This window comes from Cydia strobilella, chromosome 14 (genome assembly GCF_947568885.1).
Source record: "Cydia strobilella chromosome 14, ilCydStro3.1, whole genome shotgun sequence".
Taxonomy (NCBI): domain Eukaryota; kingdom Metazoa; phylum Arthropoda; class Insecta; order Lepidoptera; family Tortricidae; genus Cydia; species Cydia strobilella.
In genome coordinates, this window is record NC_086054.1 from 14075149 (window position 1) to 14089985 (window position 14837).

The window sequence follows — 14837 nt, forward strand, 5'->3', positions numbered from 1 at the left end:
TTCTGAAGCACTAACAGTGCGAGCAGCATTCATGATGACCGTGCTTCGCGTACTGCTGCGCGCCGCGTCTAAACCTCTAAACCGTATCTCTCACGACAGTTTAAATTGGATTTGAACTGGTCTTGACTTTTGATACGTAGTTGAAAATCGCTCACGCTGATTAGTGGATGACTACCGAAATGAAATGAAATGAAATGTATTTATTTGTCAGAATATGGTACATTGATGTGATCTTAAGTTAGAATTAATGCAAGTTCCATCATATTCTACCGTGAAGTCGGTGTACAAATATTTTTACTTATATCTATTTCTTACATCTATATCTTTGGTTTACACAATAAAAAAAGGTGAAAGTCGTGCGTGAGATGCGCGCCAATCACCAATTGAGACGTTCGTCTAGGTCGTATCAAAACCAGTGCAAACCCGTTTCAATTTGTTACATCTGAATCGGGTACCTGTTTAGGTAATGTACTCAATCTTATTTAATACTAGTTCTAGTAGTTATCGTCATAATCATCTGAACTAATTTATAACAAGATGAAACGTCTGCGAACGATGCTATTAAGCTTAGAATATAAAAGTGAAAAAATAGAATGAAAAAGTTTTTCATCGTAACTGGTGAATTTCCAATATGACTTGGAACTCTGGTGCCCGTTTAAGAAGTGTAACGCTCTTACGGTAGATGTCGCTAGGGTCCCCTAGACCCATATAGTGGGAAGATTTGCTGACTATGGATAAGGTCTTGGTGGCTTAGTTGGCAGAGCGCTGGAGTATCGATCCAAAGGCCGTGAGTTCAAATCTCACCCAAGGCAGTTATTTTTCCACTTTTAAATGTATTATCATCTCCACCGAAAGATGTCCACTGCTGGACAAAGGCCTAATAAGGAGTAATAGTGTCCTGGCTTTTCCATTGTCTGACGAGGCCAGAGCACTGTTTTAAGCTAGTAAATATAGGCCTTAGTAATCGTAAGTCAGTGTGATTGTATGTTGATTATATGGAGCGACATAATCGCTAAGCGATAAAGCTCTTTAATAAAGATTGGAAAAAAATAAGGAGTAATGGTAGTAGTTAATAGGTAAATATAAAATTCATCCACAACTTGTCGCCAGTCAAGTTTTACGCGAAGTGACACGGATATAGGTAAAGCGAGCTGAAAAGTGCATACCCAATATATGAATGGACTCCATTCATAAAGCAGGTAGGTATATGCTTTCGCGGCTGTACATTTGTCAAAGTCCAGAAAGTTTAAACTCTAGTTACGTATTACATTATTTTACTTAGGGCTACGTTTTCGATTGCTATAAGAAACGTTGTAGTTAAGCGCGCTACAGTTCCCAAAAAGCATAAATAAACCTCATAATTTATTATAAAAAAAACTACAGCTCAATCATACCAACCAGCCGCATCGAAAACCGTGACACAGTATCGCGAATATCACAATGAGTAAGTAGCGAGCGTGAAATAAGGTCGACGTTGCGTCTACTTAGACTCACAAGGTCGGATGTGCGTTTAGAGTGTTGTCACATATGACCTTGCGGTATGGGGGCACGAATTAGGGCTTGAGTCAGAAGGATGTTGTTCTTATTTTAGTTCCAACGCGCTCTAATGGGCCAGTTTAAACGTGAGCTCTGATTTTGTATAGTTATTAAGGAGCTTAAGGTCGTGTTTTATACTGGTCTTTTTGAAGCTATGTACTGTATGGGGAGAGAATAATATAAGAGACACCCGTGACGACGGCCGCGTGTCGCCTTTGTTGCGTCTGTTGATTTTTAACCGACTGCAACTAAGCTAAAAGGGTATGATTTCTAGCTATTTTATCTCCTAAGCCTATAAAAATAAAGTCTAATATTGTGTAGTTTTAGTTATAAATCGTCGTAATGCTTAGTAACGATATGATTAAGTTTTGTGCTATAATTGTGCGTGACGTTACAATGTTAATGGCATGGCGTGAGAGATTTTTGGCACAGACAATGATTAAAACAAATAATATTTACAATACTTATAGCTCATACACTTGTTTATTTTTATGATTTAAAATTATGTTCCTCTTTATACCTTCAAGTTTTTTTACGGTTGAAATATTATAGGTTCATTTAGAAATATCAGTGCTAAAATTTCGATAACCACGGTTTTATGCAAGTTACAATAACTAAAATTTAGGAGTTCGTTTGCGCATTTATCGCTGAAATGAAGAAGCTAAATCAGTTGAAATCCTGCTCACTGTAACCAACTTCGGTAAGGATCAAATATAGGTAATGCAAGTTTACCCTGAAATGGTTTAAGAAGTTTATCCTACTAGTAGAAAAATTTCACAATACCCTTTATCTTTTTGCGTCGAAAAAATCAATTAAAGCTTCACCCGACTCATTCCGAGTAATTGAACCTTTACTTAGCTTATCCTTCTTGCCAGTCGAGTTCATTAGCGGAAAGAAGTAAGACTCCACCGTGTCGCGAAAAAAAGTCGTATCTGCATACTAGACTCACAGTAACATATGACTTTTACTACTACTACTGTACTGTGTTGTGAAAAATACGTATCTGCATACTGGGTTTGTTGTAACATACGAGTTTTTCCTATTATAAAGCTAAGCGAAAAGGTCGGATCTGCATAATAAGTTTACAACAACATATGCTTTAAGGTTTAAGCTAACCTTATTTTTATTTAACCCGTTAAATGTTCACTCTCCTGTTCCTACCCCAGGAACGTTCTAAAACTATATTGTCTGACGCTTCAGGGCTCAATGAGCAAGATTTTTGATTAAGACAATCTAAACTTATACGACTAGCCGTAAGCCAAATGACGGTTCGTTAAAGTTAACGCTAACGAAACCTTTTACGGGCGTTAACACAGATCGTAACTGAGACTGTAAACTTTACGACTGACTTGAGAAAGACGTACAGGGAAACACGTAGGGTAAGCTGGTCTAGGAGTACTCACTGAACTCACTGAAGGCACAGAATAAGTAATGTTATTATCATACAGAACGGCCACGCACCCTCCCGCCCCGATACGAATTACCTCGCCCCGCGACAGCAGATTGACGACCTTTTGCCGACCGCTCAGTACTGTTTTTAAGCATCTTACTCACACAATGACGCATGACGCGTGTACAGACGTGCCGTTCACACATAGAAACGCAAGTGATTTTTGATGAGCGTGTCCGCCTTGTGCTGAACGTACAAAAAATTATAAAAAAATAAAAATGATAAGTAGTTAATCAACTGTGCCATTATTCCGTGTGTAATCTTTCATAAATATTAGCGATGTAATCCATTTGCTAACCACGCTTTAGTAATAAAAATATTAATAGGTATGATTTAGAATTTCAGAAAAAAGCAACCAAGTTGTTCGTGTCGTTTAATGGGAGTAGAAATTCATAAATTCTTGCGGTCCTTAGTACCTACTTCGACAAGGAATTTATTGACACATCTTTTAATGCCCATTTGTTATTTGTGTGTATTTAATTTAGATACTGTTTTAGTTAGCTGTACTTCAATATATGTAGGTACTTTATAAATATTTTTGTTTAATTAAACTATGTATTTAATAACAATAAAATCAGTCTTATTGACATAGAGTAAAAATTATAAGTCGCTTAGATAAACATAATTGGGTACTACACCTTTTTTTAAGTAGTGACCAAGTAAACACTTTTCCGTAAACTCGAATTTCAGTAAAACTCAAAAACAGAGCACTCCCCAGCCATTTCCAAAAATCATAAAACAGAACAATCGGCAGCATTGTCAAATTCTCAAGACGTCCATACAGCGCGCCAACAACGTCTGTGTGCCCCTTACTAGTGTGCGTTTGACTGTGTGCGTGCACCCACCCTAGGAACAGGCCCCGCCCCCCCGATGCTCACACGGCTGAATTGGAATCAGATGGCTGGGCCAGTCGCTACCCAGCCGTGACATCGTGAACGGTTGGCGGGTTATTTCTCACCCAATACTTTAGGGCATTAGGGTTACGCTACACTGACCATTGAGAAACTGAAAGGTTTTATTGACTGTGATGTTTGTGTTTGTGTTGGACTGTTAGTGAGATTTGAGGTAGGTGGTTTTTGATTTTTAGTGTTTTAGGTTAGGTCTTAAGTTTAGGTCACCTAGGATACCTAGAATACTTACTAAGTCATTGGTCTACTGAAGTCGGAAGTTTAAGTGTCATCGGCTGTACATTTTAAAAGCTGTTTTGAGGTTAGGAAGTCTGGATAGAGTTTTTAGACTTTTCACCAAGAATGGATTTTAAAACAAAGCCCTTAAGTAATTTATAGTACGTATCGGAACAATTTAAGAGACATATACATTTATAACAAAAATATAAAGTTTTCTATATTAGATATACTAGTATATTGTAATATTAAAAGTTTTATTAGGCTCTACCGTGTGTTACGCCGTCTCTACTATTAAAATCTCACTATTAACAATAAATTACTTTATATAATAGTAGCTTTTAAATAATTAAGTATAATACAAAGATCGTAAAAGCTAGAATTTTAATTTTCAAACAATTTCATTTCATTTCATTTATTTATTAACACATAAAAATGCATACAAATACATAAAAATGCATGCAAATACAATTTAAAAAAAAGCAGAGATCACAACAATACATATTAGAAATAATAATACACACAATATTAGTGCTTAGACATAATTTTCATTTTATTACAAGTAGGAAAATATTCCGAACGCAAAACCAAAAATTACAATAGTAAATGAAAGTGAAACTGAAATATTATCAACAAATTTATATATAATTGATGTACAAAAGCTACCTGTTCCAATAAAAAAAACTATCCCTATCTGTAATTCGATATTTTAGTTTGAGCCAAAGGTTGGCGCTACCCAAAACTGAAAGAAAATACTCATTGTTATAGATAATTTGTAAAAGTAAACATTTGGCGTTATTGTGTTTTTTTCTGTAATATGATATTTTATTTTAAAAGTTATCTGAGGAGATTAAATGCGGTATAACTTACTAAGGGTAACTTTTCACTTACTTACCTCCTTAAAATTCCAGATATTGTTTTTCTCGTTGAAATGTAACAGTATTTTTTTTAGTAAACATTTTTAATACCTAAAGTAAAAAACACTACCCCAAAGAAAAAATTTTACATAGGTACCAAAAAATATTAAAACTATGAAAAAATCTTTCTGAAAACATAGGTACATATAAAAATGACAAGAATATGACTTAAACGTAGGTAGTTAAATAATCAATAAAATCAGTATGTAAAAAATACTTACTCGAAATATGCTGATTAGCAATGTAATGTTGGCAAATTAATTGTAATTTTGGGATTCGTCTTTTTCATTATGATTTTTTTTAACAAGATTCGAACAACTCATAAACGTTAAAATATATTTAAAAAAAAACAATTTTATATTGGCAACATTTATACGCAACAAAAGTGATTAAAAAAAATATCGGCCCAAAGCAAACAAATGAAAAACGTCAATCGAAGATACATATGACGACTTTGATCCCACCGCCATGAAAGCGTGTAAGTCCGAAATTTGTAATTTCGTTAAATAGAGATCTCGAGAGCATTGTTGGAAGCAAATAATTTTTGCGGTAAGCGATACTTGCGACACAATGGAGGACAACCGTTCGCAACTCACAATGGATTTTTTGTATGAATTGCTGAAATTAAATGGAGATAGGACCGAAAATGTTGTATTTAAGTATTTTATATTGGGAAAACTATGAGAGGTATATATTTTATTTTATCTGCCTTTCAATCTAAGTTAGTATTGGTTATCGATTTTTTATTAATTAAAAACGAGAAGATAACTAATAAAAAACGATACAAGAACTAAAAAAAAATTAAATCCTTATTTAATTAAATATTAAACAAGCTTTTTTATGTTTAAGGAATAAAATGCTTAACAAGTGAACTACTTGCAATAAAATAAAAGTAATACTTATTGTCTAAGTCAACACAAATAAAGTTATTTGTACTTGACATCAAAGAACGCCATAAAATGTATAAAAATCAATAAATCGAGTGATGTCAAGTCAAGCGTGCCGACAAGCACATTCATTCACAGAACTATTATTTATTTCAAACTCTGTTCAAGTGTTGACACGCATTATAACAACTCAGAGGGGAATCGGCACTTTTGACATTTTTTTTTGTCATATTAATGACATTTTTTGACAAAGAGAGACATAATCATTGACAGTTGCGCTCTCACTGTCATTACACGGCTAAATGTGTGAACGGCGTGTAATGTGACATTTTAGTGTTAAGTAATCGATGTCATTTTGAAGTCGAGGGTCTTAATTTTTGACACTAATCCCTGTTTGGCATTTTCTACCAAATTGGCATCTGATTTTTTGTCATTTAATTAAAGATTTATTTATGAGAATTAAACACATATGAATGCATATTATTTAAAATAATCAAATAAAAACTGTTGTACCAATTTGACAACATAATGTTTAGCAATAATTTAAGGGATAAGCGATTATTAATCTACTCAAAAGCGCACAGAAATAGTTTTATCAGCCGGAAGAGTTAATAATAACAACTTTTAAATATATAATAGGTATAGCATTCAGCTAGTGCCCACGTCAATTCTTAGGATTAGTTGTTAACCCTTAAATGCATAGTGATGTATGTATGTACACAACAAAAAACATATAATTTTATGCATAATTAGGTAAAATCTATTTGGTCCTGTATATTATTTTGATCGTAAATTAATACACTTTCCGTCGTTTTATTGAAATTTGCGCAGTATTTAAGTTTAAAAAAATTACATTTCTTTTAACACGAAATGGCGGAAAATTGGGAAAATTTAATGATTTTTAATATGTAATTTAGGCGGTTTTTTCGGGGTTTGTAATTATTTATATTTAAAATCTTTATTATAGGTATATTACAAATAGTATAAATTTCTAATGGTAGTAAGATTTTTTATATCTTTTACCAATAATTGTATAAATTTACATAAATTATTATTTACCCTATGTAAATTCTAATACTGGTTAAGCAGTGAAAATCGATGTTTTAATTTATATTTTTATTTTTCCTAGAATCAGTAAACAATTATGTAAGACATATATTAATTTCAGGCAAAAAGAAAAAATCATGCATTTAAGGGTTAAGCGGACCCCAGGCTCCCAGGAGTCGTAGCAAAATGCCGGGATATCGCGAGGAAGATGATCATTCAGCCCATATTGACTTCATTCCATTAAACCATACTTTGAACTTAAGATTTCCTCTGTACAAGACTAAAAAATAAATTTAAAAGCCAGCTCAGCTTAAGGAAATGATTTTATGTAGTACGTTCAAATAATCTTCTTATAACTGAGCCACGCCGCCCCCGTCTTACGGCAAGATATGATACCGAAGTGTTATTAGCCAAAAAAATAATCCTTCTCAAAATAACAGGTCTCAATAGCCTCACCCTTTCGGCCTTAATAAGGATTAAGATATACCCTTTTTTAAGTAAAAACCTTTTCATGTACTTGTGACGTTTTTTTTTGTTTTTTATCCAAGATCCAGTGTTTTAAATAGCCGGATCGGTGATAAACGTATAATTTTTATTCAATTAATTTGTTTCGTTTTTGTAAGCAAGCGACTTTAAAAATTTCGTCTGATAAAAAGCGTTTAGTACTGCCGTGCGAACGGTTAAGCTTATTATGCAAATTTGGTTTTAAATTGTAAGTATGAAAATAAAATGCAGTAGCAATTGAAGTATTAAATGATTGATTAAGGTTGCTCGCAAGCTGTTAATTTTTTTTACAAAATTGCTGTAAAAATACACAATTAAAACATTTCATTTAAATAAAATAAATCTATCTTGGTAAAAAATATAACATCGTCTAAATAAAATACCTCAAATTCCATACCTACACAGTAACCACCAGCACCTAAATTTTGTTCATGTTGGCCAAACAAAATGACTAAAACATATTTGAATAGAGTGCCTTATTCAAAAAGGCGAAATGAGCTCGAATCATTAGTATGAATGGGTCGGATTCCTACGAGATCACGGGTCAAGCGCCGTTCAAAACCAAAATAACATAAGTCTATTTCTAAGTTTTTGAACTTATGTTTTTTTAGTAACGATGAATATAATTCAGTAGTAGCCGGTAGAAAGGCGATGTTCTACACATCACAATAGTGGACGATTGATTTATCGTGCCGACAAATCAGGCGGCGGGTAGAGATAGCAGGAATGGCATGTGATACACACAAGTAAAGTACAGCGTACAAAAAATCAAGCGATACAGATCACTAAATAAAATGGTTGTTGTATTTTTTAGTTAGTAGAAATTGTTGGCTAACTAAATTATATCTCATATTCTCTTTATACAAATTAACACCAGAAAAACATGCTAAACTTGCTTTTTGTTAGGCTGTGGAACTACCAGTATTTGGTTATTCTTAATTTTACGTTTTGCATTATAAAATTGTAAACTCAGAAAAATAGTAGCCACTTAGTCCGTAGCTGTTACCGAAGAGTAAATCTGTTAAAAGTTAAAAGCTCGTAACACAAGAAACTGAAATAATTCTTAAAAAAAATATCTACTTACTCTACATCTAAGAATTTCATCAAATTTTGTTAGGAAATTGTATACTTTAATTATCATAAAATCTGTCGGTAAATTTTCCAATTATCACCAATAACTTGCTATCGGTATCGTCCAGCAGAATCAATGGAACAAATCGCCCGGCGCAACCTCCGAGCTATAGTAATTTATATCTATTCTGACGACCGTCTAATAGAGCTCAAAGCGCTAAATGTGCGGTAGACAGCAGGCAGTATTCAAACAAGACGTTATAATATTTATGATTAAATATAATAATCGATCTGAGAAGTCCCCAGACTAGATGGACCGACGATCTGGTTAAAGTCGCGGTAAACCGTTGGTTGAGGGCAGCGAATTACCGTTCGCGGTGGAGATCCTTTTGAGAATGAGGCCTTTATCCAGCAGTGGACGTCTTTCGGCTGAGATGATGATGATGACGATGATGATAATAATCGAAATATCTTTTAAAATATTATATTACACATATTTTTATAAAATGATAAATTTTTCCTTCTCATTAAATTTTTTTTTTTTTAAATAATATACCTATATTATTAGAAAAAAGTTTTCATTTAATGCCTATGCATTGCATTGCATGCCTTGGATGGATTTAATCAATAAAATATACGACATCAAACATACAAAAAAATCCTCGTTAGACTAATTTTACAGTGACAATAATTTTCATAATTTAGAGTTACATCCTTTCTGCAATTGGCGTCTAAATTTGCTAGTTATAACGTCTCATCTTGGTGACAGTATGTTTAATAGTAAAGCAGCTAAACAATTTAGTTACCTACTAACCACATTCTAAGAGTATGTACAACTACTAAATCAATATAAAAAAAATATGTACCTGCTTTTGATGTATAAAACAGCGAGCTCATCGCCAACAAACTGCTCCGCAGTTTGGCGAAACATTTTATTATGGTGCACATATTGTATTTTCCATGTTATTATCAATAAAAAAAAAAAAATAGGACAAAAATTCAACTTTTAAGATTACGGCAAGCTCGGCCGAATTTCACCTTCCCATACAAACGGAGTTTCGTTCTCATTTTAAAACTACGCGTTGGATTGTTATGAAACTTTACACATACAGTGACATGAGGTATACCTAGTTCTGTAATTAGTTTATATAGCTCTAGTATATAAAACAAATGAAATAGAGCAAAAACAAGTTTTGTATGAATAACAAATTCGCTGTATTTTTTTAACTATGGTATTGGTATCTGAAGACACAAACTAATTACAGACCTAAATATACCTTATCCTATTGTAAGTACAAAGTTTCAGAGCAATCTAGCTACTCGTTTCAAAATGAGAGCATAACTACGTTTGTATAGAGAACCGAGCTTGCCGGGGACTTAACAATTTTACTTTGTTAAGTTACTTTTATCTTTTATGTTCATTTACTGAATAGTACTAGATATTACACATACATGCACCGTGTATGAGACTAAACAGTAAAAAACTCTATTCTCGTATTTAAAAATAATGAATGCAAATATCAAAGCGTGACACTCGAAATGTCAAAGCTTTATAAAATGTTTCTAGAGCCGTAATATTAATTATGTGGGTAGGACATAAAAGCTCCCTTTAAAAACGTGAATAGGAAGCGAGCTTTGACGCTACAACTTAACTGGAGGGTACTTGTTGAAATAGGTATATGTTTTGTATGTTTCTGTATGCGAGACACACGCATGCGGTATGTATGGTGAAATTTAAGTTGGTTTACTTTGATTTGAATAGGTTTGTCTCTAAAACCTGGTACTCATGGTCGTGCTTGATAATTTGATTGACGCAACAATACGAGCTAAAGTGAGAAAGTATTGCTCTTGTAAAACGAACAACATTTTCTTTAAAAAAATTAATTGATTTGTATATCAACTTTTCAATTAATTTAAATAAAATGATTTAATTACCTACCCTCAGAGAGCGTAGTAAAGCGTAACAAAGTTTTTGTGATACATTTTTTATATAACAAACTTTTCTGCTTTGTAACTTAGTACATAACTGTACTAAGTTACAAATTTGTAGTTTATTTATGTTTGAGGTGTGCAATACGAATTTATGTTATGTTATTAAAACTGCTATTTTATAGAAAGTTCAAGTCAGTTGACTTAAAACCAAAAATAAAATCATCCTCCTCGCGTTGTCCCGGCATTTTTTCCACGGCTAATGGGAGCCTGGGGTCCGCTTGGCAACTAATCCCAAGAATTGGCGTAGGCACTAGTTTTTACGAAAGCGACTGCCACCTGACCTTCCAACCCAGATGGGAAACTAGGCCTTGTTGGGATTCCTCACGATGTTTTTCTTCACCGAAAAGCGACTGGTAGTAAATATCAAATGATATTTCGTAAGTACATACTAACTACTCATTGGTACGAGCCGGGGTTTGAACCTGCGACCTCCGGATTGCAAGTCGCACGCTCTTACCTCTAGGCTACCAGCGCTTCCAAAAAATAAAACAAAAAATAAATAAAAATGAACTAAATAAACCGGTATCCTCCACCGCCGCTAAACATGGCCGCGATCGCAACACTATCACGAACACAAAAAAACTAAACTATTGGCATCCATTCTGCTAAGGACCGTGCATCAGCCCCACCTGCTCCGAATCCGAATCAAAGCGAACCTAATGAGCTGTACGCGGAACACACCAGACATCCGATCCTATGGTAATGCGTCTCAAAGTAGATGGAGGTTTCTTCGTCTATGGCGCGAAGTAACGGGGACTGACAATTTACTGTACAGATCCCATCAACGTGCTCGCTAGCGCCACTGCTAAATAATTGTGATTATTTAAATTTAACGATAGATACTTAAAAAAGGGGGCCGTTACGTAGTAAAGTTTACGCTTAAAATATGACAAATATATTTAGTATAGTACTTTTTGTTTTTCTCAAATCTGTATTATAACAAATAATTAACTACTTCTGTAATACTTAGCATCCACGTTAATAATAACATTAATAACCTAAGTTGTACACCTTATTAAATTAAATTATTCACCCAAAAAAACAAAAATCTCACTTACCACCTTCCACCTCCCTATTGTTGGCAATCGAGTGCAGCGCTGACGCCACCTTGCGGAGGAGCGAGGAACTACACCGAATGTCAACACATCAATCGATGGCTCGAAAGCGCCATCTACCCAACGGCGAAGGAAACTGCTTCAAGATCAGTTAGGGCAGAGGAAGGGGTAGAACCAGTTGTGTTTAAATAGGCCGACAGAGGCATCAGAGCTCTCTTCTTTCTGGGATTTCATGGGCGAAGCATAGGCGAGATAGGCTATTCGTATTTTTGTAAATAAACTGTAATTTGGCTGTTGAAATCAAATAAAATTATTAACTTCACAAGTGTTTATCCATAGCAATCCACCTCCCCTTAGTTTGGTAGATTTAATCAGAACTGGGGATAATCAACGCCCACCATGGGAAAACGGAAACGCGCCAAGCACGTGCGTGCGCGTTCAACTTCTACTTCAAGTAGCAGCAGTGGTCGGACGAGAACTCCGTCACCTCCACCGAAACAAACAAGAAAGGAAAAGAAGAAAACAAAGGTATCACGTAAGGCTGATACCTCAACTGTAAGTACAGATAAAGCTTCTACTGTGGTGAACAATATTATACCGGAATTTGACCCTTTACGAGACGACATAGGTGCTTGGCTTAATATTATTCAATCTTACGCTAAAACTTTTTCATGGTCAGATGGTGTGGTTAAATTTCAAGCCCTTAACAAACTAAAAGGGTCCGCTAAGACCTGGTACGATTCTTTATTGCGTACGGAACAAGAGTGGCCTTCGTGGCGTTGGGCGGACTGGCGCCGCAGGTTAGCTTGTAGCTTTCAAATAAGACGTGATATGTTTCAACTTTTGAAAGAAGTAGTAGACAAGAAACCGACTGAAAACCAATCATTGTATGAATTTTATTTCGAGCAGAAGAGCAAAATCGATCGTTTGTCACTAAATTTCTCGGAAATGGATATTATATCAATAATTGTTGGCAATATAGGAGATTCTGGGATAGGCGCGTCAATCGAAGCGAGCAATTTTACAACGTGTGATAGCTTGGCAAGTTTCCTTCACGGACGTACTTACAAATCCAGAACCTCAAAACAATTTAGTTCAAATATACGCGATGGTCAAGGCAAGATAGGTGCACATGTCACTACCACACAGCCTAGTACTTCCGCGAAGATAACAGGTCAGTCAGGCTCAAGTCAGACCGTTTCCTCCAATAACAATCAGGTTCATAACCAAACTCAACGAAAACCAATTGAATGTTACGTATGTGGAGGTAATCATAAAAAAGCAAATTGCGACAAGTTAAATCGAAAATGTGAATTTTGTGGCAAAAGGGGGCATGATGAAGCAGCCTGTTTTCATAAAAAACATTCAACTAAAACCGAAAAACAGGAAGAGACTAAATTCATTTCTACCCTAAATTCACGTGATAAATTTATAAAACAGATTTACGTGAATGACACCTACCATTGTGATGCATTTATAGACATGGGGAGTAGTTGTTCATTAATATCACAATCACTGGTAAACAAATACTCCCTTAAAGTTATTCCTTTGCCATCCCCCGTCTTGCTGCACGGTTATAAAAAGGATATTTCAGAATACGTTCAACAAAAGGTGGTACTTGATTTTAAATTGGATTCTGTGTGTTTAAAAAATATTGATTTCTACATATCGAATGATTTATCTGACTATGAAATGTTAATTGGACGAAACGTGACTGAACGATCTGACTTGGTATACTCGCGGATGGGGAACCGCCTCCTGTTTGATTATGCGAAAACATTTACAGAGTTTTGTAACAATATCGCTGAATTTGAATTGGATGCGGACTCTCATCAAACCGAATTGACAGCACTCTTTAGGACTTATAGAGACTGCGTTGCGTCTAACACTAAAGAGTTGGGAAAGGTGGTTAATCATGAAATGATTATTGAGGTTACTAACCCGCAACCTATTCAATGCAGACCCTTTAGGGCATCTCATGCTGACAGAAAGATTATCAGAGACATGGTTAACGAGCTCTTAGAAAATAAAATAATCTGTGAAAGTAACTCGCCATATGCGAGCCCCGCATTACTGGTTAATAAGAAAAACGGGGAAAAAAGGCTGTGCATTGATTACAGGTTGCTTAATAAAGTCACGGTTAAAAAACAATACCCCATGCCTCGAATAGAAGATCTTGTTGATAGGCTTCAGGGTCATAAATGTTTCACCAGCTTAGACTTGAAGAGTGGGTATTACCAAATTCCCATGCACCCGGATTCGATAGACAAAGTAGCGTTTATTACAGAAGACGGGCACTATCCCTTCCTTCGTGTCCCGTTCGGGCTTGTCAATGCCCCGTCAGTATTTCAAGAAATGATGAATAAGGTCCTAGGGAATCTCAGATTTGAAAATGTGATCTTATATTTAGATGATGTATATTTGGTCACAGAAACGGTTGAAGAAAATATAAAATTGCTTGAACGAGTTCTAAAAATATTTCGCGAAAATGGCTTAACCCTGAACCTAAAAAAATGTCACTTTTTTAAATCTGAAATTGAGTTCTTAGGATATAAAATTAAACCTAATTGTGTCATGCCTAATCAATCCAAATTGGAAGCTGTAGGGAACTTCCCGGTCCCAAAAACCGTACACCAACTTCGACAATTTTTGGGCCTCATAAGCTACTTTAGAAAGTTTATAAAAAACTGCGCTATGATTTCTGCCCCTTTGACGAGGTTGTTAAAGAAGGATGCGGTTTGGGTATGGGATACAGTTCATGAACAAGCGTTTCAGATATTAAAACACAAACTTACATCGGATAGTGTGTTGTCGATTTATGACCCAAATAAAGAACACGTTTTATATACGGATGCTAGTAGGGAAGGTCTTGCCGGCATTTTAATGCAGATTACTGATGAGGGAGAAAAGCCTGTGCATTACTATAGTCGGCAAACCACAAATGAGGAAAAGAAATATCACTCATTTGAGTTAGAGCTGTTAGCTATTGTTTGTTCTCTTCAAAAATTCCGGTTGTACCTTTTAGGATCGCCTTTTAAGATTGTCACTGACTGTAACGCGGTTCGATACGCGTTGACTAAAAAGGAGATTATTCCCCGGATAGCACGGTGGGTTTTATCGACACAGGAGTTTGCATTCGATATCACACATAGAGAAGGAACGCGAATGCAACATGTAGACGCATTGAGTCGTAACCCCGTGCCGTCCGGAGAAAAATCTGAGACCGAAATTGTTTTATCAATAACCGAAGCGGA

At 35.1% G+C, this 14837-nt stretch overlaps 1 protein-coding gene across 1 annotated transcript in view; it reads left to right on the forward strand.

The window, feature by feature from the left end:
* The first annotated feature begins 3682 nt into the window (after positions 1–3682).
* Positions 3683–14837, forward strand: part of LOC134747296 (paired box protein Pax-6) — a 106634-nt gene continuing 95479 nt past the window's right edge. Inside the window, exon 1 of the mRNA XM_063681918.1 lies at positions 3683–4051. The gene's annotated coding sequence lies outside the window, so the exon portion shown is untranslated. The remainder of the gene's footprint in view (positions 4052–14837) is intronic.